The sequence below is a fragment of the Procambarus clarkii genome, chromosome 12, assembly GCF_040958095.1.
Source record: "Procambarus clarkii isolate CNS0578487 chromosome 12, FALCON_Pclarkii_2.0, whole genome shotgun sequence".
In the NCBI taxonomy this organism is placed as follows: domain Eukaryota; kingdom Metazoa; phylum Arthropoda; class Malacostraca; order Decapoda; family Cambaridae; genus Procambarus; species Procambarus clarkii.
In genome coordinates, this window is record NC_091161.1 from 2,616,426 (window position 1) to 2,642,184 (window position 25,759).

Consider the following 25,759-nt stretch of genomic DNA (forward strand, 5'->3'; position numbering starts at 1 on the left):
TGGTAAAAAACACATCAACTTCTGCTTCTACAAAGGATGGCATTAACTTACTTGCATGTGATATATTAAAACTGACGGGAAGATTGGCAGTAGCTTGCTGGCGTTGAGCGAGGTGTGAAGTTTCCAACGTGTATTCTCGTTGACGACACTCTAGAGCCAGAGTCGCTTGTTGCTTGTCATGTTCGCGTTGCATCTCCAACTCGCGTTGTTTGGTTTCAAGCTGTACTCGTTCCCGCTCACGGAGTAGTGCAACCTCACGTTCCTGGAGGGCGAGTCCACGTTCGTGTTCTTCTCTCCTCAAAGCAGCCTCACGTTCGTGTTCTTCTCTCCTCAAAGCAGCCTCACGTTTGTGTTCTTCCCTTCGTATGGCAGCTGCTTCCCTTAGCTGCTCACGTTCAATCTTGGCCAGCTCCAATTTGAGTTTCATCGTTGCCAAATCAGTTTTATCTGCAAGATAGTAAGTTTCATGAGTTTCAGAGTCTATCGTACCTTGCTCTAAATAGTGATCCAGCAACAGGTTGTGTAGGTCATTTTTGTTGGCTTGGTAGGGAACTTCTAGTTGATACTCATGTGCAAGAGTTTGTAATTCAGTCCTCTTGGCACGACTTAAAGTCCCTATTTCACCTGCTGGATCTGCACGGAAAGCTTGGAGACGAAACATGGTGAATTTAGCAAATAAAGGTACAACGAATATTCAGTTATAATGAATGTCAGAAACAGGACAACGTGGCAACTGGTACCTATCCTGGGGGATCTTTAACAATTAAAGTTAAGTACAAGGTGTTAAATGATTAATTTAAATCAAGGGCGCAGGAAATCTTGTACCCGGTACTCATGTAAGAGGATAAGGGCAAGAAAATCCTACTATCAAATGAAACAGAGTTTCGAAAACAAATGAAACAGTTAATTGCCTCAAAAGTAAAATTGGTAGTCCAAGGATGTAGGCATACCTTGCCAAGTCTCTATAGGACATAAAGCAAGTTTTTCCTACTGAATTTAATATGATACTTACAGAATTAGCGAACTTTTGTGCTCTGAAAAAGTAAGCTAATTCCCTACCGTTGTATGTATCATCATCTCTGACTGACGTGTAGGGGTGCGAGGTGTCAACTGGTGACGAGAACTGCTGCTAAGGTCCCAATTCAGCAACTAAAGTTCGAGCTAGAGGAACTATGGCCCTCTTTGTCCTCCTACAGTCAGATTGCAGAAGATTGGGTGCTCTTGACCCGGGGCAGACCACAGTACCAGGGTACCAATATGATGATCTGTCAAAATGAGAAATATCCAAGGGACAAAGATGGTAAACACGAGTAATAACACGGAGGGAGAGATGACCAATTAAGAGTATGACTGAGGCCTACAGTCACCACATAATCCAAAGTTGTCTCACCTTCACCATATGTTACTCTCGTAATGCACAATACACCGCACCATATAAAAAATGAAATTGAATATGAAAATAGTAAAAGCTACGTTAACAAAGTTAAATACGCTTACCATTAATTACCACTTGGCACCAGTACCTGACTGAAGCTCCCGAACAGGCCCCCATATAATATGTGACGGTAACGCGTTGGTGTTCGGCTGTTCAAAGCTAGGGGTATGGCCTCGTCACATAGAATAAAAAAAAAATAGAAAATCTGGAACTTCGTCTGTGGTAAGGTAAGGAGAAGACACACAAAACACAAGTAAATTTTAACAATGAAATTTTAATTACGTTAAATAAACAAAACATGAATAAAATGGACATACAAATTCGTATAATAAAATCAATCAATCAAAATAATAAGAATAATTAAATGGCAAAATGAAAAGTTACGTTAAGACAAGTGAGCAATAACAAGCTGTGCAATATACAATAAAATGAGAGGTGCGGGAATATTGGCTTTAAGCTATCACCTCTCTTAGTACACTTAAGCCAAAGCTCAGTCTACCAGGAAGAAGTGTTAACCGTATGAAAGCACTGAATATTCTGAGGACTGAGGTCGTGGCGGCCCCAGACATCAAGTAGTATGGGGGGGTGGAGTGCAGTTGCAGCCAGACCGGCGGCCAATCAGCGAGTAGCCGGCAACAAGACAGGTAGTTTGGCGGTTTGAGGCTGAGCAGGTGTCCCTGGCTGCATACGTTTTGCGCTCTGGCAAACCTTGGAGATGTTGTTGTCGTTGTTGGACATTTCTTCCATAGTAGTTTTATATATTTGTTGCGACGTATTTTTGGAGGGAAGAGCAGGCTCAATCTCTTGAAGGAGATTATCGTCACAATATATATATATATATTTATATAAGCCTATACTTGCATAAACCACAAGTGAAGATAAACAATCTTTGGATTGCTGGACACGAGTTCTCTCACATTGACAGTGGCTTGACGAAAAATGCAGACTGACCCCTCACTCATCTGGTGCCTTCGGGAGGTAGAGATGTTTGAGATATATATCTCGAACTATCTACTTCTTTTGTAAGGTCTGATGGCGTAGTGGGTTAAAGCATACTAGTTATGCCAGCTACTGGAAGGTAGTTGTGCTTTCTGGGTTCGAGTCCCACTGGTGGGTGTTGTCCAAAGATTGTTTATCTTCACTTGTGGTTTATGCAAGTATAGGCTTATAAGCTGGACACGAGTTCTCTCACATTGACAGTGGCTTGACGAAAAATGCAGACTGACCCCTCACTCATCTGGTGCCTTCGGGAGGTAGAGATGTTTGAGATATATATCTCGAACTATCTACTTCTTTTGTAAGGTCTGATGGCGTAGTGGGTTAAAGCATACTAGTTATGCCAGCTACTGGAAGGTAGTTGTGCTTTCTGGGTTCGAGTCCCACTGGTGGGTGTTGTCCAAAGATTGTTTATCTTCACTTGTGGTTTATGCAAGTATAGGCTTATAAGCTGGACACGAGTTCTCTCACATTGACAGTGGCTTGACGAAAAATGCAGACTGACCCCTCACTCATCTGGTGCCTTCGGGAGGTAGAGATGTTTGAGATATATATCTCGAACTATCTACTTCTTTTGTAAGGTCTGATGGCGTAGTGGGTTAAAGCATACTAGTTATGCCAGCTACTGGAAGGTAGTTGTGCTTTCTGGGTTCGAGTCCCACTGGTGGGTGTTGTCCAAAGATTGTTTATCTTCACTTGTGGTTTATGCAAGTATAGGCTTATAAGCTGGACACGAGTTCTCTCACATTGACAGTGGCTTGACGAAAAATGCAGACTGACCCCTCACTCATCTGGTGCCTTCGGGAGGTAGAGATGTTTGAGATATATATCTCGAACTATCTACTTCTTTTGTAAGGTCTGATGGCGTAGTGGGTTAAAGCATACTAGTTATGCCAGCTACTGGAAGGTAGTTGTGCTTTCTGGGTTCGAGTCCCACTGGTGGGTGTTGTCCAAAGATTGTTTATCTTCACTTGTGGTTTATGCAAGTATAGGCTTATAAGCTGGACACGAGTTCTCTCACATTGACAGTGGCTTGACGAAAAATGCAGACTGACCCCTCACTCATCTGGTGCCTTCGGGAGGTAGAGATGTTTGAGATATATATCTCGAACTATCTACTTCTTTTGTAAGGTCTGATGGCGTAGTGGGTTAAAGCATACTAGTTATGCCAGCTACTGGAAGGTAGTTGTGCTTTCTGGGTTCGAGTCCCACTGGTGGGTGTTGTCCAAAGATTGTTTATCTTCACTTGTGGTTTATGCAAGTATAGGCTTATAAGCTGGACACGAGTTCTCTCACATTGACAGTGGCTTGACGAAAAATGCAGACTGACCCCTCACTCATCTGGTGCCTTCGGGAGGTAGAGATGTTTGAGATATATATCTCGAACTATCTACTTCTTTTGTAAGGTCTGATGGCGTAGTGGGTTAAAGCATACTAGTTATGCCAGCTACTGGAAGGTAGTTGTGCTTTCTGGGTTCGAGTCCCACTGGTGGGTGTTGTCCAAAGATTGTTTATCTTCACTTGTGGTTTATGCAAGTATAGGCTTATAAGCTGGACACGAGTTCTCTCACATTGACAGTGGCTTGACGAAAAATGCAGACTGACCCCTCATTCATCTGGTGCCTTCGGGAGGTAGAGATGTTTGAGATATATATCTCGAACTATCTACTTCTTTTGTAAGGTCTGATGGCGTAGTGGGTTAAAGCATACTAGTTATGCCAGCTACTGGAAGGTAGTTGTGCTTTCTGGGTTCGAGTCCCACTGGTGGGTGTTGTCCAAAGATTGTTTATCTTCACTTGTGGTTTATGCAAGTATAGGCTTATAAGCTGGACACGAGTTCTCTCACATTGACAGTGGCTTGACGAAAAATGCAGACTGACCCCTCACTCATCTGGTGCCTTCGGGAGGTAGAGATGTTTGAGATATATATCTCGAACTATCTACTTCTTTTGTAAGGTCTGATGGCGTAGTGGGTTAAAGCATACTAGTTATGCCAGCTACTGGAAGGTAGTTGTGCTTTCTGGGTTCGAGTCCCACTGGTGGGTGTTGTCCAAAGATTGTTTATCTTCACTTGTGGTTTATGCAAGTATAGGCTTATAAGCTGGACACGAGTTCTCTCACATTGACAGTGGCTTGACGAAAAATGCAGACTGACCCCTCACTCATCTGGTGCCTTCGGGAGGTAGAGATGTTTGAGATATATATCTCGAACTATCTACTTCTTTTGTAAGGTCTGATGGCGTAGTGGGTTAAAGCATACTAGTTATGCCAGCTACTGGAAGGTAGTTGTGCTTTCTGGGTTCGAGTCCCACTGGTGGGTGTTGTCCAAAGATTGTTTATCTTCACTTGTGGTTTATGCAAGTATAGGCTTATAAGCTGGACACGAGTTCTCTCACATTGACAGTGGCTTGACGAAAAATGCAGACTGACCCCTCACTCATCTGGTGCCTTCGGGAGGTAGAGATGTTTGAGATATATATCTCGAACTATCTACTTCTTTTGTAAGGTCTGATGGCGTAGTGGGTTAAAGCATACTAGTTATGCCAGCTACTGGAAGGTAGTTGTGCTTTCTGGGTTCGAGTCCCACTGGTGGGTGTTGTCCAAAGATTGTTTATCTTCACTTGTGGTTTATGCAAGTATAGGCTTATAAGCTGGACACGAGTTCTCTCACATTGACAGTGGCTTGACGAAAAATGCAGACTGACCCCTCACTCATCTGGTGCCTTCGGGAGGTAGAGATGTTTGAGATATATATCTCGAACTATCTACTTCTTTTGTAAGGTCTGATGGCGTAGTGGGTTAAAGCATACTAGTTATGCCAGCTACTGGAAGGTAGTTGTGCTTTCTGGGTTCGAGTCCCACTGGTGGGTGTTGTCCAAAGATTGTTTATCTTCACTTGTGGTTTATGCAAGTATAGGCTTATAAGCTGGACACGAGTTCTCTCACATTGACAGTGGCTTGACGAAAAATGCAGACTGACCCCTCACTCATCTGGTGCCTTCGGGAGGTAGAGATGTTTGAGATATATATCTCGAACTATCTACTTCTTTTGTAAGGTCTGATGGCGTAGTGGGTTAAAGCATACTAGTTATGCCAGCTACTGGAAGGTAGTTGTGCTTTCTGGGTTCGAGTCCCACTGGTGGGTGTTGTCCAAAGATTGTTTATCTTCACTTGTGGTTTATGCAAGTATAGGCTTATAAGCTGGACACGAGTTCTCTCACATTGACAGTGGCTTGACGAAAAATGCAGACTGACCCCTCACTCATCTGGTGCCTTCGGGAGGTAGAGATGTTTGAGATATATATCTCGAACTATCTACTTCTTTTGTAAGGTCTGATGGCGTAGTGGGTTAAAGCATACTAGTTATGCCAGCTACTGGAAGGTAGTTGTGCTTTCTGGGTTCGAGTCCCACTGGTGGGTGTTGTCCAAAGATTGTTTATCTTCACTTGTGGTTTATGCAAGTATAGGCTTATAAGCTGGACACGAGTTCTCTCACATTGACAGTGGCTTGACGAAAAATGCAGACTGACCCCTCACTCATCTGGTGCCTTCGGGAGGTAGAGATGTTTGAGATATATATCTCGAACTATCTACTTCTTTTGTAAGGTCTGATGGCGTAGTGGGTTAAAGCATACTAGTTATGCCAGCTACTGGAAGGTAGTTGTGCTTTCTGGGTTCGAGTCCCACTGGTGGGTGTTGTCCAAAGATTGTATATATATTTATATATATATATATATATATATATATATATATATATATATATATATATATATATATATATATATATATATGTATATATATATATATATATATATATTCCTTGAAATTTTGTCACATTAACGTCTACATCTGTCGTTCTTCTGACACATAGATTTTTAAGGTTAATTAACATATATGCAAATTACAAAATTTATTAGCTGGAGTGCAGAGCTTCACACACTCAATCCTAGCCATCAAGTAACTATCAAAATGCATATATCTTTGCTTTCACTTCAGTTATATTTATGACAAGGGATTTAAAATTTTCCTATATTTCTGCTTTTCTGATGACATTAAAAACTTTCGTTTATTACAATATCTACATAAAATTAACATTTATCTTCATTAGGTTGTAGTTCCCATCAATAGGGAGAGCGTCGGTAAAAAAAAAAAAATTTGTTTATATATAAATATCTTTCCTCTCTCAATAATATGCCCGAAACGCTATGCGTACTAGTGGCTTTAGGTATTGTATGTACTAGCTCTATCAATAAATCCAATATTATGTTTGTAAATCGACTATTTATGTACTTTCCTGAATAAAATGAACTTTACTTTACTAATATCTAATCTGTGACTAAAACGTAAGACCGAACGTAAGTTTATATCCCTGTTACCTAGCAGTAAATAGGTACTCGGGAGTTAGTCAGCTGTCATGGGCTGCTTCCTGAGGGTGGAGGCCTGGTCGAGGACCGGGCCGCGGGGACACTAAAAAGTCCCGAAATCATCTCAAGATAACCTCAAGATAACAACTTTATCTATGCCTTTTTGATAACATATACAATTATAAGCTTTATTAGTGAATCTCTATTAATTAAACAATATATCAGAGAGTGTGTAAGGTTCGGTGTTCCATGTGCGAAGAGACATGGGAGATTTTACATCAGTACAGTAAATGTTTTAAGTAGCGAACGCATACTAACGAATAACGATTAGTATAGACCAACACTATTGTTCTATGAAGTCAATTTAACTTCCAGTCATGTATTTTTCAATAAGTCTTAAATGTTTTCTGGCTAGTTATGTTAGATATTATTAGAAATACGTATTCTACTTGTTAATATAATAAATTAAATTTGCGATCATTTAAGGAGAGAAGTACGACGACTGGATCACTGTGTACAGAAGGTTGATATGCCAACAAACACTTTCCAGACAACAATATATCTTGGATAAGTCGCTCCACAACATTGACACCTGGAACGTTGACTTCCTGTGAGGCCACATATTTACTTATTTCATAATGGAAGTATATTATTTCATAGTAAATATATGTTTTCTCGTGTTCTGCATTAAGCACCAACATTATAGTGAATAAATATACCATATTTCTTCATTATTTAAGTAATGCTAGGAGGCTTTGATTAGCTTTGGGTCATTAGGTGAACAGAATTTCCAATAGATGGGGCGAGAGTCGCGCTATCTCTCGCCCGGGCGCGAGTCGAAACTTATTTTAGAATTGATATATCTTTGTTCTCCAACAAAATATATTTCCTTTGGTGCACTCACAAAAACGAGCATATCTCTGTCTTTCTGAAGGCATATAATATTTTAGGCTTTATAAGCGTATCTTTGTTAATTACACACTATATTGGCAAGTGTGTAGGCTTCTGCATTCCATGACCGACAAGCTACTGAATGCCACTATTAAAACGTATGTATCTTCACTTGAGCTTTATATATGTCTATGGTAAAGTATTTAAAATAAAGCTTATATTTCTATCTTTCTTAAGACATATAAAACATATGTGTTTATTAACGAATTTACGTGAAATAAGCATTGTTCTGAGAGAGTTGCTCTGTCGATCAGTTTGTGCGGGGTCGGAACTCGGCGATTATTAAAACACATGTATCTTCATTAGAACTTTATATATTTCTATGGTAATGTAGTTAAAATGAAGCTTATATTTCTATCTTTCATAAGACATATAAAACATATGTGTTTATTAACGAATTTCCGTGAAATAAGCATTGTTTTGAGAGAGAGTTACTCCGTTGCTCGATCTGTGCGGGATCGGAGCTCGCCGATTATAAAAATACACGTATCTTCGCTTTAAATACAAATATGCCCATGGTAAGGCATTTAAAATGAAGATTATGTTTCTATATTTCTTGAGACGTATAAAACTCATACGTTTATTAACGATTCTGAGTGAAATAAGCATTGTTCTGAGATGAATATTGCGGATTTCCAGCTCTACGACCAATGAAAAATGCAACTTTTATACAACTACAAATATCTTTAGTTTTACTTTAAATTTTGTCCTGAAAGAGTTTTCATATATAGATCCAGTTTCTGCCGTTCTTTTGACATAAAAATACATAAGAACATAAGAACATAAGAACAAAGGTAACTGCAGAAGGCCTATTGGCCCATACGAGGCAGCTCCTATTCTATAACCACCCAATCCCACTCATATACTTGTCCAACCCGTGCTTGAAACAATCGAGGGACCCCACCTCCACAATGTTACGCGGCAATTGGTTCCACAAATCAACAACCCTGTTACTGAACCAGTATTTACCCAAGTCTTTCCTAAATCTAAACTTATCCAATTTATATCCATTGTTTCGTGTTCTGTCCTGTGTTGATACTTTTAATACCCTTAAACCAAATACCTTTGGTTTAATAAGTTATTAAGATGTTTTCAACAATATTACCTGGGCGTTCACCGATTCTAACATGGGTGACCCTTTTGGAAACGTAACACATGGGTTGACCTGATTGATATATGGGTCAGATTCCATTAAGGTTCGGAACATTTATACCCGCGCGTAGTGACCATCACCCCCTCCTCCTGCTAAGCCCCTGCCTTCTCTTACCCCTCCCCCTGCTCTTCCCCTTCCTCCTCATCCCTCCCTTCTCTTGACCCTCCTCTCTTCCCCTTTCTCCTCATCCCCCCCCCTCCTTCGCTTACCCCTCCCCTGCTCTTCACCTTCCTTCTCTTACCCCTCCCCTCTTCCCCTTCTTCCTCATCCCTCCCTTCTCTTGCCCCTCCTCTCTTCCCCTTTCTCCTCATCCCCCCCCTCCTTCGCATACCCCTCCCCCTGCTCTTCACCTTCCTTCTCTTACCCTTCCTCCTCATCCCCCCCCTTCTCTTGCCCCTCCTTTCTTCCCCTTCCTACTCATCCCCCCTTCGCTTACCCCTCCCCCTCCTTTTCCCCTTCCTCCTCATCCCTTTTATTTCCCCCTCCTCCTCATCCCCCTTCCCTTACCCCTCCCCCTCCCCTTTTGTTCTCATCCCTCCTTCCCTTGCCCGTCCTCTCTTCCCCTTCCTCCTCATCCCCCTTCTCTTACTCCTCCCCCCCTCTTTACCAACTTTCTCTTACCCCCTCTCCCCTCCTCTTCCCCTTCTCTAACCCCTACCCTCTCCCCCTCCTCTTCTCCTTCCTTCTCATCCCCCTTCTCTTACTCCTCCTCCTCTTCCCCCTCCCCCTCTTACTTGTACTACTCCTACCCCTGCTATTCTTCCCCCTCCTCTTCTCCTCCGTTACCTAATTCCCCCCTTTCCCCCCTCCCCAGACGTCCTGCTCCTTCCCCCCTCCTCCTTTCCTCTCCCCCTTCTTCCTCCTTCCTCTTAGACCTACTCCTTCCTCCTCTTTTTCATCCTCCTTCCTCCTCTGCCTCGACCTCCTTCCTCCTCGATCTCCTCCTCCTTCCTCCTCGCCCTCCTCCTCCTTCCTCCACGCTCTTCTCCTCATTCCTCCTCGCCCTCCTCTTTCCTCCTCTTCCTCCTTCCTCCTCCTCCTTCCTCCTCGCCCTCCTCCTTCCTCCTCGCCCTCCTCTTTCCTCCTCCCCCTCCTTCCTCCTCGCCTTCCTCCTTCCTCACTCTCCTTCTTCCTCCTCACCCTCTTCCTTCCTCCTTGCCCTCCTCCTTCCTGCTCCTTCCTCCTCGCCCTCCTCCCCCTTCCTCCTTGCTCTCCTCCTCCTTCCTCCTCGCCCTCCTTCCTCCTCTTTCTCCTTCCTCCTCGCCATCCTCGTCCTTCCTTCTCGCCCTCCTCCTTCTTGCCCTCCTCCTCCTCCTCCTTCCTTTTCGCTCTCCTCCTCCTTCCTCCTCGCTCTCCTCCTCCTTCCTCCCTCCTCGCCCTCCTCCTTTCTGTTCGCCCTCCTACTCCTCCTTCCTCCTCGCCTTCGTCCTCCTCCTCCTTCCTCCTTGACCTCCTTCTTCCTCCTCGGCCTACTCCTCCTTCCTCCTCGCCCTCCTCCTTTCCCTCCTCCTTCCTCTTCGCCCTCCTCCTTTCCCTCCTCCTTCCTCCTCCCTCCTACTTTCCCTCCTCCTCCTTCCTCCTCCTCCTCCTCGCCCACCTCCTTCCTCCTCCTCCTCCTCGCCCACCTCCTTCCTCCTCGACCTCCTATTCCTTCCTTCTCGTCCTCCTCCTCCTCCTAGTCCTTCTAGAAGGACTAGTCTTCTAGTCCTTCTTCCTCGCCCTCTTCCTCCTTCCTCCTCCTCCTTCTTCCTCCTTGCTCTCCTCCTTCTCCTTCCTCCTTGCTCTCCTCCTTCTCCTTCCTCCTCGCCCTCCTCCACTTCTTCCTCCTTGCTCCTCCCCCTCCTTTCTCCTCCTTTCTCCTTGCCCTCCTTCTTCCTCCACCTCCTTCCTCCTTGACCTATTATTCCTTCCTTCTCGCCTTCCTCCTCGCTCTCCTTCTTCCTCGCCCTCTTCCTCCTTCCTCCTCCTACCTTCTCCTTTCTCCTCGACCTCACCCTCTTACCTGGAATTCTTCCTCCTTCCTCCTCGCTCTCTTTCTCCTCCTCCTTCCTCCTTGCCCTCCTTCTTCCTCCACCTCCTTCCTCCTCTCCCTCCTCCTCCTTCCTCCTCGACCTATTATTCCTTCTTTCTCGCCCTCCTCCTTTTTCTTCCTTCCTCCTCGCTCTCCCCCTTCCTCCTCGCCCTCCTCCTTCTTCCTCGCCCTCCTCCTTCCTCCTCGCCCTTCTTTTCCCCCCTCCTTCCTCCTCGCCCTCCTCCTTCTTCCTCCTCGCTCTCCTCCTCCTTCCTACTCGCCCTCCTCCCTCCTCCTCGCCCTCCTTCTCGCCCTCCTCCTCCTTCCTACTCACCCTCCTTCTCTTTCCTTCTTGCCCTTCTTTTACCTCCACTTTCTTCCTCCTTGCTCTCCTCCACCTCCTTCCTCTTCGCCCACCTCCTCCTTCCTCGTCGCCTTCCTCCTCGCCCACCTCCTCCTCTTTCCTCCTCGGCCTCCTCCTTCCTACTCGCCCTCCTCCTCCTCTTTCCTCCTCGGCCTCCTCCTTCCTACTCGCCCTCCTCCTCCTCCTCCTTCCTCCTCCTTGCTCTCCTCCTCCTTCCTCCTCCTTGCTCTCCTCCTCGCCCTCCTTCCTTCTCCGCCTACTCCTCCTTCCTCCTCGCCCTCCTCCTCCTTGCTCTCCTCCTCCTTCCTCCTCGCCCTCCTTCCTTCTCCTCCTACTCCTCCTTCCTCCTCCTTCCTCCTCGCCCTCCTCCTCCTTCCTCCTCGCTCTCCTCATCCTCAACGTCCTCTTTAACTTCCTCCTCTACCTCATCGTCCTTCCTCCTCTGCCTTGACCTCCTCCCCCTTCCTCCTCGATCTCCTCCTCCTTCCTACTCGACCTCATCCTCTTATCTGGAATTCTTCCTCTTCCTCGACCTCTTCCTAAAAAAATGAATGAAAATGATGAATTAACCTTTATTATGATCTTGTTTCTTTTTACTAAATGTAGAAATATACTTTTATATTTCTACATTTATATAAATAGCAGCAATAAAAACTACGTTTATGAAACATTTAAGGTTGCCACAAGGTTTCATTTTTTTTTAGCTAACGTTTAGTGCAATACGTTTTAGAAACTTATTTACATCCACACAAAATTAAGTATCTAATGCGTGAAAACAAACGTTGCCAATACTTTCCAACACTTCCCAGATACGTTGTGGCAACCTAAAATTGTTTCCTGGGAGGTGTTCTTGGAAGTGGAATTTCAACAATGGCACTGCAAGAGTTTGGATCTGGCTTGTTACCGTCTAAGCTCACCTGGAACTCCAGAAACTTTAATTTTTGAGCTGCCAGAGTGCACTTCTGAACATTTAATTTAAAACCTGCTCGATCTAACAAAGGAAGTCTCAGTGGAGTCTCATAAGTGTTCACCAAACGTCCTGGCATATATTGCATCATCATCCAGGTATGTAGCGAGGGCCTTCCCAAGACTGGACTGAGTATGTAATTAATGGCCCTCTGAAATGAAGGGGGGTGTCTTTTGGTCAAAAGGCATCCTACAAAACTGATAAGGGTGCCTGCCCTCAGGAAATGCTGTCTTTTCCCTTTTTCTCAGCCACTGGTATTGCCCAATATGCAGACTTAGCATAAAGAGTGGAAAAGTATTTTGCTGCCCGGAATTGTTCTATTATATCCTGAATTAGAGATTAATTATAAATATCACCCTTAGTAATTTTGTTCACCTTCCAGTAGTTCACACAAAAATGGTAACTACCATCTGGTTTACGAACTAACACAATAAGAGACAACCATATCTTGATGATTTCGAGGCTTAGTGTTCCCACGGCCCGGTCCTCGACCAGGCCTCCACCCACGGGAAGCAGCCCGTGACAGTTGACTAACTCCCAGGTATCTATTTACTGCTAGGTGACAGGGACATCAGGGTGAAAGAAACTTTGCCCATTGTTTCTCGCCGGTGCCCGGGATCGAACCCGGGACCACAGGATCATGCGTCCAGTGTTCTGTCCTCTCAGCCACCGGCTCCCACCATAGTGACATACTAGGCTCTATCATGTCCTGTCTTAACATTTTCTGGCACTCATGCTGGATAACATTCTTTTCCTGTTCCGTGAGCCCATTGCCGGGTGAAAACAGGTGCATAGTCACCTGTTGGGATGGTGTGATCAGTTAAATCAAGGAGACCAATCTGGTCATCCTCGGTTGCAAACAATTTTGGAAATTTCCATGAAATCCCTCTTAACACTTTTATCTGTCTGTGGAACATGCTGCAAATCTAGTGCTGATAATAATTTCTCTACATCTTGTATAATATTTTAACCTTTACTCGTTTATGTTCTTCAATGGTCTCTTACTCTCGGTAACATTTAATGCACTACATTGTGCTTTGATAGTTCGCATTTCAGATGACTCATGGTGCAAAATTTCTGAAGTGTTCACCAGAGATTCCAGAGATATTCTATTACCTGCTCTGAAGCAATAGGTTTTGTGAAAGATGTTGACTGGAATAAGTGCATCTTTATCAAGCACTACAATTAGATGGTGAGGAATTAATAACCTGTCACATCTCCCCCTCCCCATCCAGCCCGTTGACGCCATGAGGGGGCTTGGTGGCCGGCTGCTGGAGTGTGATGCTCCACGGGACGATCTTCTGTCCTTTGATAAGGCCACCAAGGAGCCTTATGCTCCTGCTGCTGTCTTCTCCAATTATACCGGATCGCTTTTCCTTTTCCTTATGTTTCGTTTTTCTCCCCCCCCCCCCTCTTCTCCTATCTACTTGTCGTTTCCTGCCGATCTTTTCCTAGTTTTGATTATTCTTTTGGACTTCTTCTATTTTGACATCCAGGTGCTCTTGCGTCTGTAGAACTGTAGTACCTAACGTCGAGAGCGAGGGGATTCTTTTATTGTCAATCCCCCTTTCGTCGCTGAACCCGATCTCGACGGACTGACGGTTCTTAAGGTGGCGTTTGTGGGGCGTATACTCACGACGCACCCCTAGGAGGCCCCGGCATGATCGGCGATAGCTTCTTGTTGGGTGTCCTGCCACTAATTGTGGCTCCATGGTGGGTATGGGGGCACATTCGTGAATGAATGTCTGACTCCAGTTTCATGTCAAATTCTGTTGTTCTTATCCCTTCTCAGGCTCGTGGGGTGGGTGACCAAGCCCCCGAGTCGGTCCATGTTGGAAGACTGGGCTCTGTAGCCCCCGCTGTGTTGGGCCCCGACTTTTCTCCTCCTCCCGACCCTCCTCCTCCTCCTCCCGACCCTCCTGACTATTCCCCTCGGCTCCTCTCCCCCCTCTGTTTGGATCGAGCCTCAAGCCCCCAGTGGTGACCACCTCGTCCCATGGCACAGCTCAGTCTCTAGTAGTGACTACTGCGCCTTTTAACTCCTCTCTCTGGGGGTTCTCAACGCCGTCCTCACCACGGGCCGCACTCGCTCGATTCCTTCCTGTACTGATGCGTTTCAAGCCTTGTTTGGTCCCGCTTTGTGGGCCAAATACTTTGATCTCCTCCCACTTGATTCTACGCCTCCTGACGATTTCTCTTCATAGGCACCTTGTTGATTCAGTAGATGCCTCTGTATCCTTCAACCCCACCCGTTTTGGTACACTTGTCATTGCTGCTGCTCCTCAGGATGCAGCCTCCTGCTTGGCCGCCTTATCCTGCATTGGCGAGACCCCCGTTCAGGTCTCCATGAACGCTCGGTTAAATGCCAGTGTTGGCACTGTTCTCCTCCCACACCATGTTGCAACCGGTGTTAGGAATCTAAAAGACTGCCACGAGGATATCAAGCATACCCTCGAGGCCCAAGGTCATTCTGTCCTTCAGGTGGATACGTTCACTCGTCCCCCTCGTGGTCGTCGCCGTCTGCCCCTTCGGGTTGTGAAGATTACCTTTAATGGTAGGACCCTTCTGCCCTCCTTCATTCTTGCTGGTGCCAGATGCTCTGTTCAGGGATATATTCAATCTCCTCGGCACTGCAATAAGTGCTGGAGGTTTGGGCATGGTGCCCTCAAATGCTCTAGTCCTGTCTCCCTCTCTCTGTCCCATGTGTGGGGGCGAGGGTCACTCTAAGTTGGAGTTCACTTCTCCCCAGGCTCGCTGCCTCAATTGTGGTGAGGCCCACCCTACCTTCTCCCGCACGTGTATACGTTACAAACTTGAGGCAGCCGTCCTCAACTTGAAGCACCGGGACAGTTTGTCTTTTCCTGAGGCTCGGCGCAAAGTTCATTGTCTCCCTCCTTTCGTTGGCGCGTCTTATGCTCGCTTGGTACACTCTTCCTCTCCTCGTCCTTCCCATCTTCCTCAATCTCACAACCGTTCACAAGCCTTAGACCTGGACACGCCCACCACCACCTCCCCTGTTCCTTTCCATTCTGTCCCGGAGGGTCCCCCTCCTGGTTCTCTGTCTATGGTTCCCCTTCTTTCTACCCAGTCTGTCATGTCTTCTGTGTCTTCTTTCTCCTCTCCCTCTAGTCCTCCTTCCCATCATTCTCTTCCGTCTCTTGGGTAGCCACCCCACCTGACTGTGTGGGCCGATATCCATCGCTTTCCTGGTGATCGCGTTGTTCACTCTCGTTCTTCTTCTATTGAGACGCTAGAGTCTGTTGCCCAGTACATTGCTGCTGGGACACCTGTGTTTCTGAGTCACAAGCGGAAACCTGGCTCCTCTCATTCCTCCTCCCCGGCAGGTAAGAAGGCTTCACTTTCTTATTCGCTCCCTACCTCTGATTCTATCGTTCCTTCCCCTCCTGCTTTGGTGGTAGAGCCCCATGTTCCTACTGTAGAGGTTTCTTTGGCCCCTGGTTCCGTCTTGGTTACTGCCCTTGCTGAGATGCGCTCCCCTCTTTCTGCCACTCCTCCTCCTGCTCTTCTTTCCCGCCCCTCTCGGTTGTCTCCTCCTCCTCCAGACCCCTGCTCATCCACCTCTGGCCAGTCCTCCTACTCCTTTCCCTCCTTCTTTACTCGGTTTACCCATCCCCCCCCCCCCCCCTATCCCTGACTTCGCTGACCCTGATCCTGACCCTGTGCTTCTTTAACGTGCTGTGTTTCTTTTTCACCTTTATTTCTTCTTTGTTCTCTGTTGCTGTCCTCTTTTTTTTTGTCGATGTCTATTCTTCAGTGGAACATCCGTTAATACCACGCCAATTTTCATGACGTCCAACTCCAATTTTCAGTTTTTGCCCCTTTATGTCTGTCTCAAGGAGCCGATGCTTGGTGCTCGTCCTGGTCACTTCCGTGGCTATTCTTTTCTCCCTCTTCCCCCCCCCCAGCTGTTGCTGGGGCCCATAACTCTTCTGCTCTCTTGATTCGCTCCGATGTTCCCTTCGTCCCCTTACTTTTTTCATTGCCTCTCCACTGTTCTGCTGCCCGTGTCTTTGTGCGTAAATGGTACACGGTTTGTTCTATTTATCTCCCCCCCCCCCACTGTCCCACAGTCTCTTCTCGATCTTAAACACCACCTGGACTCCTTGCCAGAGCCTGTGCTCCTGCTGGGTTATTTCAGTTGCCGACGTGCACTTTGGGGTGATGTGCTGACAAACACTCGGGGTCGCCTTCTTAAGCCGTTCATCCTCTCTTCTTCCCTGTCTCTTCTGAATTCTGGTGAGCCCACTCATTTGGACTCTGACTCGCTCCCTTTCCTGCCTCGATCTTTCTCTGTGCTTGTTATCATTTTACTTTGATTTCGCGTGGCGGGTTCTTGATGACCTCCATGGGAGTGATCATTTTCCCATCCTTGTTACCTTTTTCTCTTTTCACTCTCCTCTCTCCTTCCCTAGGTGGCAGTTTGCCGAGGCTGACTGGCGCCTCTTTACCCTCCGTGCTACTATTTCCTACCTCTCTGTTCTGCCACTCTCTCGCGCCCTCTTTCTTTTACATGACACTGTCTTTGACGCTGCCCTCGGCTCTATTCCTCGCTCTTCGTCTCGGGGAACGAGGAAGTGCGTTCCCCCGCGTGGAATATGGACTGTTCTCGGGGGTGTCCGCTGTAAGCGTGCAGCCTGGAAGACACACCGCCACTGGCAGATGGTTGAGTCTTTTCCTTTGCTTCCGAAGGTGAGTGCGGTGGCCCGTAAGACCATCAGTATGGCTAAACGTGCATGCTGGATGTCTTATTTCTTTACCGTTACGTCCGAAACTCGTCTGCCACTGGTATGGAAGCGTATCCTCATGATAGCGGGTAATTTCGTTCCTGATACCTCGCCGGTCCTTTACCTCCGTGGTGCTCTTGTGGCAGACCAAATTATCCAAGTTGATGGTTGTCACTGGGTCACCGTTTCCAACTTTGGAGTAACTGGACAAATTAACATATACGACACCAGGCATAAATTACCATCCAAATCTACTGAAGTTATCTTGTATGCTCTTGCTAATTGCCAGGATGATAAGCTGATATGCAATATAATGAATGTCAGCAGACACAGGGACTCAAGTATGAGTGGGGTGTATGCTGTGGCGTTTGCTGCATCACTTGCAAGTGGTGTAGATCCAGTGAACCTCGTATGATATGCAGAATATGAGACAACATCTGCAAGAGAACTTTGAAGGAAAGTGTCTCATCTCATTCCCTGCAGCTCAGACACTGAGAAGAAAACGAATCATCCGGTCATGCTCGATGGAAGTGTACTGCATTTGCAGAAAGCCAAATGATTTGAAGCTGATGGTATGCTGTGAACGTTGCAATATTTGGCACCATGGATCATGTGTAGGTGTTACAGAATGTAATGATGATTCGTGGATTTGTTTCTTGTGCGCTAGCAAGTTGTGAATTATAATTTAAAACACTTAATTAATATATTATTATTATTATTATTATTATTATTATTATTATTATTATTATTATAACCTTACCAAATGCTTTGCTGAATCAAATAATGTTATTTTACTTTCAATGTGTTACAATAGCATAATTAAGTGCTGCAAGTGTCAGGTCTTTTATATAGTCGGTATTTGTTATATTCTGTACTCTTTTATGTTATTTAAATTTCAAATAGAAATAGTTATTAAATTATGTATCTTAATAATTTTGAACCTTATATTATTTAACATCAACAAATTGGATTTCGAATATTAAAACCAATTTCAACCAATTAAAGGATTTATCCTTTAATGTTAAAAATTATTCAAACTGAAATAAATATATAACACTGTGCGGTACAGTTGTGTTTAATTATGTTTTGCGATTCCTTTGGAAAAGGTATTTGTGCACCAAGTACTACTAGATCATTATGAGATATGCTGAATGTTGTCAATATACCATCTGAATACGCTTCACTTTGTGTTAATCATTGGACGTCCTAATGATTAAGGTCCCCAAAAGGACTTATCAGACCTCGGTGGATATTTTTACTCTCCCTCTCTCTCTCTCTCTCTCTCTCTCTCTCTCTCTCTCTCTCTCTCTCTCTCTCTCTCTCTCTCTCTCTCTCTCTCTCTCTCTCTCTCTCTCTCTCTCTCTCTCTCTCTCTCTCTCTCTCTCTCTCTCTCTCTCTCTCTCTCTCTCTCTCTCTCTCTCTCAGAGCATCCCCTTATGTGCTGTATGTGGGTGCTGAAGTTCAGTCTCTTGTCTATGTTTAGGTGAAGGAACTTTCCATAATTGTTATTGCTAATGTTTACTTGTAATACTGGGTATACATCCGGTGTTCTTACCCTCGACCGCGGCGAGGGTAAGCCGCGGTCGTATGGTCTGAAACCCACAAATATTTACAATGGGGGGGTGGGGGATAACATTTCCTCTTCAAGCACGCGCATACAAATGAACTATGTTACTTAACTGGAAGCACTCGTACAACATAATTTACACGATTTCTCAGGATTATTATACTTCTTACCAGCATATATACAGTATAGTACCTAGGAGGTTCTCTTCAATGATATCTAAGATAATTAAAAGAACCCAAGCAAACTACTGTGGAAATGTGCAGGACAACCATATTAATTGTGACACTAGCTCTCCACATATGGCATTTGCTTAATTTAGAAACTGTACTTGTGGTCGATCTCGAACCCATGTTGTTGATGTGACGATGTGTTATGAATTTTGTGGCTAGCTCCTCAAGATTGTAACCTGCTTAGATAAATAAATTGTGAGTTCAGTCCCTGAACCAATTATGTGATAAATTAACTAAACTAAAAACTATAGTATGGCGACGAAACCTGAACTGCATAATGTAAATAGGGATTAACCAGAAAAAGATATAGGTGAAGAATAACACCAGGTAACTGTAAAGCTGCCGCCCAGTTGGGTAGGTGTGGAGCACATGTCTGTAAAGCTGCCGCCCAGTTGGGTGGGTGTGGAGCAAGACTAGTAACTGTGCGACTCCTCATTGATGTAAAGTGCCTTGTATAGTGACTGTTGTGAGCCTCTTGTTGAATCACTTGTGACACAAAAGATTACTGATGTGTGTATTTGTGTGGGTGATTAAATATGTATGTGTATGTATATATGTATGTGTATGTATACATGTATACGTATGTATATGTACATGTATGCATAAGTATGTGTACATTAATAATTTTGTAACTAGAGTCAAAAGATTGTTATTTGCTTAGCTAAACGAACTAGAGGGTTCAGTTCCTGAACCGATTATGTGCCTCTGTAATCCTTTACACCACCGCCCACAGGATGGGTATTATGGGGTGCATAATAAAGAAAGTGAATGGACCGAACCCCACAATTCATTTAGCTAAGCAAGATACAATCTTAATGAGCTAGTTACAAAATTCACTATAAGTCGTCACATCATAAATGGGTTCGAGATCGACCACAAGTAGTGCATTACATAATTTATCAGTAATGTGCAGCCTGTGATCCCCGCCTGGCTGGATACTGATACTTAGGTAGATTTCATGTGTCCGGACACCGGCGATAAGGTGGTATTATTTATTTAGCTTAAGAGATATATATTTTTAAATGTTGTCACATAAACGGCTACATCTTCCTTTCTTCTGACATATAGATTTTTAAGATTAATTAAAATATATAGAAACTAATTATACAGTTTATTGGCTGGTGTGCAGGGCTTCACACTCTCAGAGCTAACCATCAAGTAACTATCAAAATGCATATATCTTCGTTTTCACTTCAGTTATATTTATGACAAAGGATTTTAAATGTAGCCTATATGTCTACCTTTCTGATGACATAAATACTTTCGTATTACAATATCTAGATCAAACTAACATTGATTTTCAAGAGGTTGTATATTTTCCATCAATGGAGAGCATCAGCCAAGAAGCCTTCTTTAAAATATAAATATCTTTCCTCACCCAATAAGATCTAATCTCTGAATATAACGCAAAAAACGACTTGATTGTAACCTATCCACCGCTGCCCATTGGATGGGGGAGAGGGGGTTATGTGTAGGATAAACATATCAATTATGACACTAGCCCTCCATATATGTCAGTTGCTTAAATTATAAACTGTACTTGTGGTCGGTCTCGAGCCCATTGTTGATGTGACAATGTGCATTGACTTTTGTAACTAGCTTATCAAGATTATAACTTGCTTGGCTATATGAATTGTGGGGCTCAGTCCCTGAGCCCATTATGTGCCTCTGTAACACTCCATTATCGCCCATAGGATGGGTATGGGGTGCATAATAAATAAACTAAACTAAGCTCTGCCTTTTTGATAACATATACAATTATAAGTTTTATTTGTGAATCTCAATTAATTAAACAATATATCACAGAGCCTGTAGGGTTCGGTGAGATGAGTGAAGAGACATGGGAGATTTTACATAAGTACAGTACAGTACATGGTAGTTTAAGTAGCGAACGCATGTCAACGAATAACGAGTATATATAACAAAACTATTGTCCTATGAAGTCGATTTAACTTCCAAACATATATTTTTAATAAATGTTAAATGTTTTCTGGTTAGTTATGTTAGATTATATTAAAAATACGTATTCTACTTGTTAACATTATAATTTAAATTTGTGATAATTTGTGCAGAGAAGTGCGACAACTGGATATGCCAACAAACACTTTCCAAACAACGATATATCTTGGATAAGTCGCTCCACAACATTGACGCTTGGACCGTTGACTTCCTTTGATGCTACTTATTTACTTATTTCATAATGAAATTACATTAGTTTGGAGTAAATATATGTTTTCTCATGTTCTGCATTCAGCACCCACAATATAGTGAGTAAATATACCATATTACTTCATTACTTAAATAATGCTAGGAGGGTTTGAGTAGCTTTGGGTTTTTAGTTTACAGAATCTCCAATAGATGGGGCGAGAGTCGCCCCATCTCTCTCGCCCGAGCAAGAGTCGAAACCTAATTTAAAATTGATATATCTTTGTTCTCGAACATGATATATTTCATTTGGTGCAATCATAATAATGTTCATATCTCGGTCTTTCTGGAGGCATATAAGATTTTAGGCTTTATTAGCGTATCTTTGTTAATTATACAATATATCGGCAAGTGCGTAGGCGTCTGCACTCCATGCCCAACAAGCTACTGAGCGCTACTATAAAAACATATGTATCTTCACTTGAGCTATCAATATGTCTATTGTAATGTATTTAAAATTAAGCTCTTATTTCTATCTTGCTTAAGACATATAAAACATTTGTGTTTATTAACGAATTTACGTGAAATAAACATTGATCTGAGAGAGAGTTGCTCTGTCGTTCAGTCTGTATGGGGTGGGAGCTCCGTAATTTTTAAAATACATGTATCTTCATTAGAACTTTAAATATGTCTATGGTAAAGTGTTTAAAGTGAAGCTTATATGTCTGCCTTTCTTGAGACATAAAACATATATGTTTATGAACGAATTCACGTGAAATAAACATTGTTCTGAGAGAGAGTTGCTCGGTCGATCGATCTGCCTGGGGTCGGAGCTCGGCTATTATAAAAGTACACGTATCTTCGCTTTAAATTTAAATTTGCCCATGGTAAGGTATTTAGAATGAAGCTTATATTTCTATCTTTCTTGTGACATATAAAACTCTTACGTTTATTAAGGAATCTGCGTGAAATAGGCATGCTTCTGAGATGAATGCTGCGGTTTTCGAGGTCAACTCGCGGCAATGGACGCCATACACATCCAGTAGGTGTTATTGGACCCATACCCATTCTATGGGTGGTTGGAGCCCCATACCCATGCTATGGGTGGTTGGAGCCCCATACCCATTCTATGGGTGGTTGAAGCCCCATACCCATCCTGTGGGTTGTAGTTGACGCCATACTCATCCTGTGGGTGGTATTGGACCCCATACCCTTCCTGTGGGTGGATGTGATCCCCATACTCATCCTGTGGATGGATGTGACCCTCATACCCATCCTGTGGGTGGTTTTGGACCCCTTACCCACCTAACAAGTGGTAGTGGACAATATACCCATCCTGTAGTTGGTATAGTAGACACAATACCATCCTGTTTGCAGTAGTTTACCCCATAGACATTCCAACGTAACATCGTTTTCTGTTAGCGTTCCTACAAAACATCCTTTAAAGATTTGTAAAGCACAAACTATGGTATATAATATAGATTGGTGAAGGACTGTTATTCTATGTAATAATTTTTAGTGCTTATTATAATTTACTAAGAACAATTAATATTTCTCAAAACAAAACTACGAGCCTTCAATAGGAAGTAGCTGATCTGTAATATTCTAAGAGCATGGACAATGGTAGGTAAATTTCACAACCCATGTGGGACCTGAAAACTACAATTTTCCTTATAATTGAACCAATCACGACTATTCTGCTATCTAGGTTGACGGACGGGTATTGTGAGACATAAATTGGTACGTGAGAAAGAGTTTGGGCCTTGGAAAAAAAAAACTGGGAATATATCACATATTTACTAATTCATATTCAACATATTGACTTTAAGCATTAAGTCATATATGTGCTGTCTTGTGTGAGAACGGGTTGTATATAAGTATCATATGTTTTGTTCAACACAACTGTACAACTAACCTGATATAGTTAGTTCAGGCACTAAGAAACGTCGCTACACAAAGTCAGCTGGCGGCTGCTTCCCTCACTCTTTCAAGGTCAGGAGTGGGTCAGGCACACTAAAATGTCTCTCCCAACAATACTGTTTGCAGTGTTATTACACTATATACACACATTATATATAAGTATCTACATTTATGTTCACCATAGAGAACCACTGAGCTGGTATGATGAATGCAGACAATAACAGGTGGCCACACAGTCAGTAAACGATGCTATCTCCCTCCGTCCCTCATTAGTGCTCTCACAGCACTAATTATCACAACAATCCTGCTATTATCACAATCCTGGTAACTTTTATCACAGGGGTCATCTGTAATACTGTCATTGCTAAATAATAGCAGTTACATATTTATTTTTACTTTTTAGGCGATGCTGTGGTCACAAGCTGAACAGCAATGCTGATAGCTGATGCTGCGTGCGTCAGCCTTCGTTGCTCCCACAGTACTGTGGCTCTCACACCGGAGAATATTGCACACGATTTTTTTTAAACATGGCATCTGTTTACAAGAGCCCTGAGGAAGCTAATGTGTAGCCGCAGGCCATCTGAACCGTGCCTGGCACCCGATGGCGTTTATATACGCCATGCGCATTGTGGGACATGTTACTAATGGCGTATATATAAGCCATGCCCAGTTTATGGGTTACAAAAAGAAAAGAAAAAAAATATGAAAAATTTAAAAAAAAAACAAATGTAAAAAAGGTTCGTTCGGTGGTCGCCAGGTAGGCTGCTCCATGTTTCTTGATACCTGCTTGCTTGACGGAGTTCTGGGAGTTCTTCTACTCCCCAAGGCCGGCCCGACGCCAGGCTCAACTTGTGAGAGTTTGGTCCACCAGGCTGTTGCTTGGAGCGGCCCGCAGGCCCACTTACCCACCACAGCCCGGCTGATCCGGAACTTCTCTTAGAAAACAGTCCAGTTTTCTCTTGAAGATGTCCACGGTTGTTCCGGCAATATTTCTTATACTCTCTGGGACGACGTTGAACAACCGCGGACCTCTGATGTTTATACAGTGCTCTCTGATTGTGCCTATGGCACCTCTGCTCTTCACTGGTTCAATCTTGCATTTTCTTCCATATCGTTCACTCCAGTACGGTGTTATTTTACTGTGTAGATTTGGGACCTGGCCCTCCAGTATTTTCCATGTGTATATTATTTGGTATCTCTCTCGTCTCCTTTCTAGAGAGTACATTTGGAGAGCTTTGAGACGATCCCAATAATTTAGGCGTTTTATCTCGTCTATGCGTGCCGTATATGTTCTCTGTATTCCCTCTATTTCAGCAATCTCTCCTGCTCTGAAGGGCAAAGTGAGTACTGAGCAGTACTCGAGACTGAGAAAAAAAACGAAAAATATAAAAAAAGGTTGAACAAATTTGAAAAACGGACAAATGCCATAAAGGTTTGTTCAGTGTTTGTCAGGTAGGATGCTCCATTATAGCAATTTTTCTTTGTTTCAAATGTGTTCCATTTGTTTTGTATTTTTAATTTACGTCTCAATAATGGAGCAGCCTACCCGACAAACACTGAATAAACCTTTATGGCATTAGTCCATTATTCAATTTTTTTCAACCGTTTTTTTATTTTTCGCTTTTTATTTATTTAAGAAACATGGAGCAGCCTACCTGGCAACCACCGAATTAACCTTTTTGACATTTGTTGTTTTTCAATAAATTTCATTTCTTTTGTTCTACAAAAAAAGTCATTGGATTGCAACATCTCAGCAGTCACCCCTTTATATCCCAGCATCATTAGCATCTTTAAACAAAAACAACATAATTTATTTGCATTGTCGGAGGCGCCCGAGAATGTGCAAGAAGCAGCGCGACCCCACCATATTGTTTCGTCGTTATTCAAACAAGCGGCTGCCATACAAGCCGAATTGTTGGCGATCAGGACGTTCGTTACAAAAAAAAATTTTCGCCATTTGAGGCGATCGTCATTCGAGGTACCACTGTATTTTGTGTGACATTGTGTTGGAATTGAGCTGTGTTCTTTACCATACCATTCATTTCGTAAGTATAAGTATAGATGCCACACCTGTGACAGATAAAACTATACCTTACTTGAAAAACAGCGCCATTTGTTGCATGTAAGAGCAGCACACATGCTATACTAAATATGTTACAATTCCATTTCAGTGTTTCTGACTGCATTGATAAATTGAATTTTCATAGATTTTGATTTATTTTCATTTTGATTTAATTATTTTGTGTGAATTGCGTTGGAACTGAGTTGTGTTGTTTACCATACCGTTCATTTTGTGAGTATAGTTTATTTTTTTTATTTTTTCATATTTTCATTTAATATTTTACTTGTTTTTCTTATATTTCAGTGATGGGAACATCAGACCATTTAGGAAGGCATCGGACGAGGGAGTGGGGAATGGTGGGGATGACGAGGGGACGGAAGTGAGAGATGATGGGAAGGACGAGGGGATAATGGTGGGGGAGTTTGGGATGGTGGGAACGAAGGGATGGGGGGAATGGAGAATGATGGGGAGGACAAAGGGACAGGGGAGTGGGGCATGGTGGGAAGGAAGAAGGGATGGTGGAGTAGGGAATTGTGGGGAGGACGAGGGGACGGTGGAATGGGGAATGGTTGGGAGGCCGAGGAGACGGGTGAGGGGGGAATGGTGGGGAAGACTGGGGAACAGGGGGGAATGGTGGGGAGGAGTGGGGAACAGGAAAGATTGCTGTGGTTCAGCAATGCACATGCGTTGCTGAGCCACAGCAACGCGTGGCCGGGTACTGCTAATATTATAAATATAGATTATAAGCATTTACAAGAAAATAAAATGGGTTTTGACATAATTTAAAACACATGATTTTACATCATCCTTCGGCTAGTAGGGTAAGCTGGAGAAGGTGAGGGGTGGGGA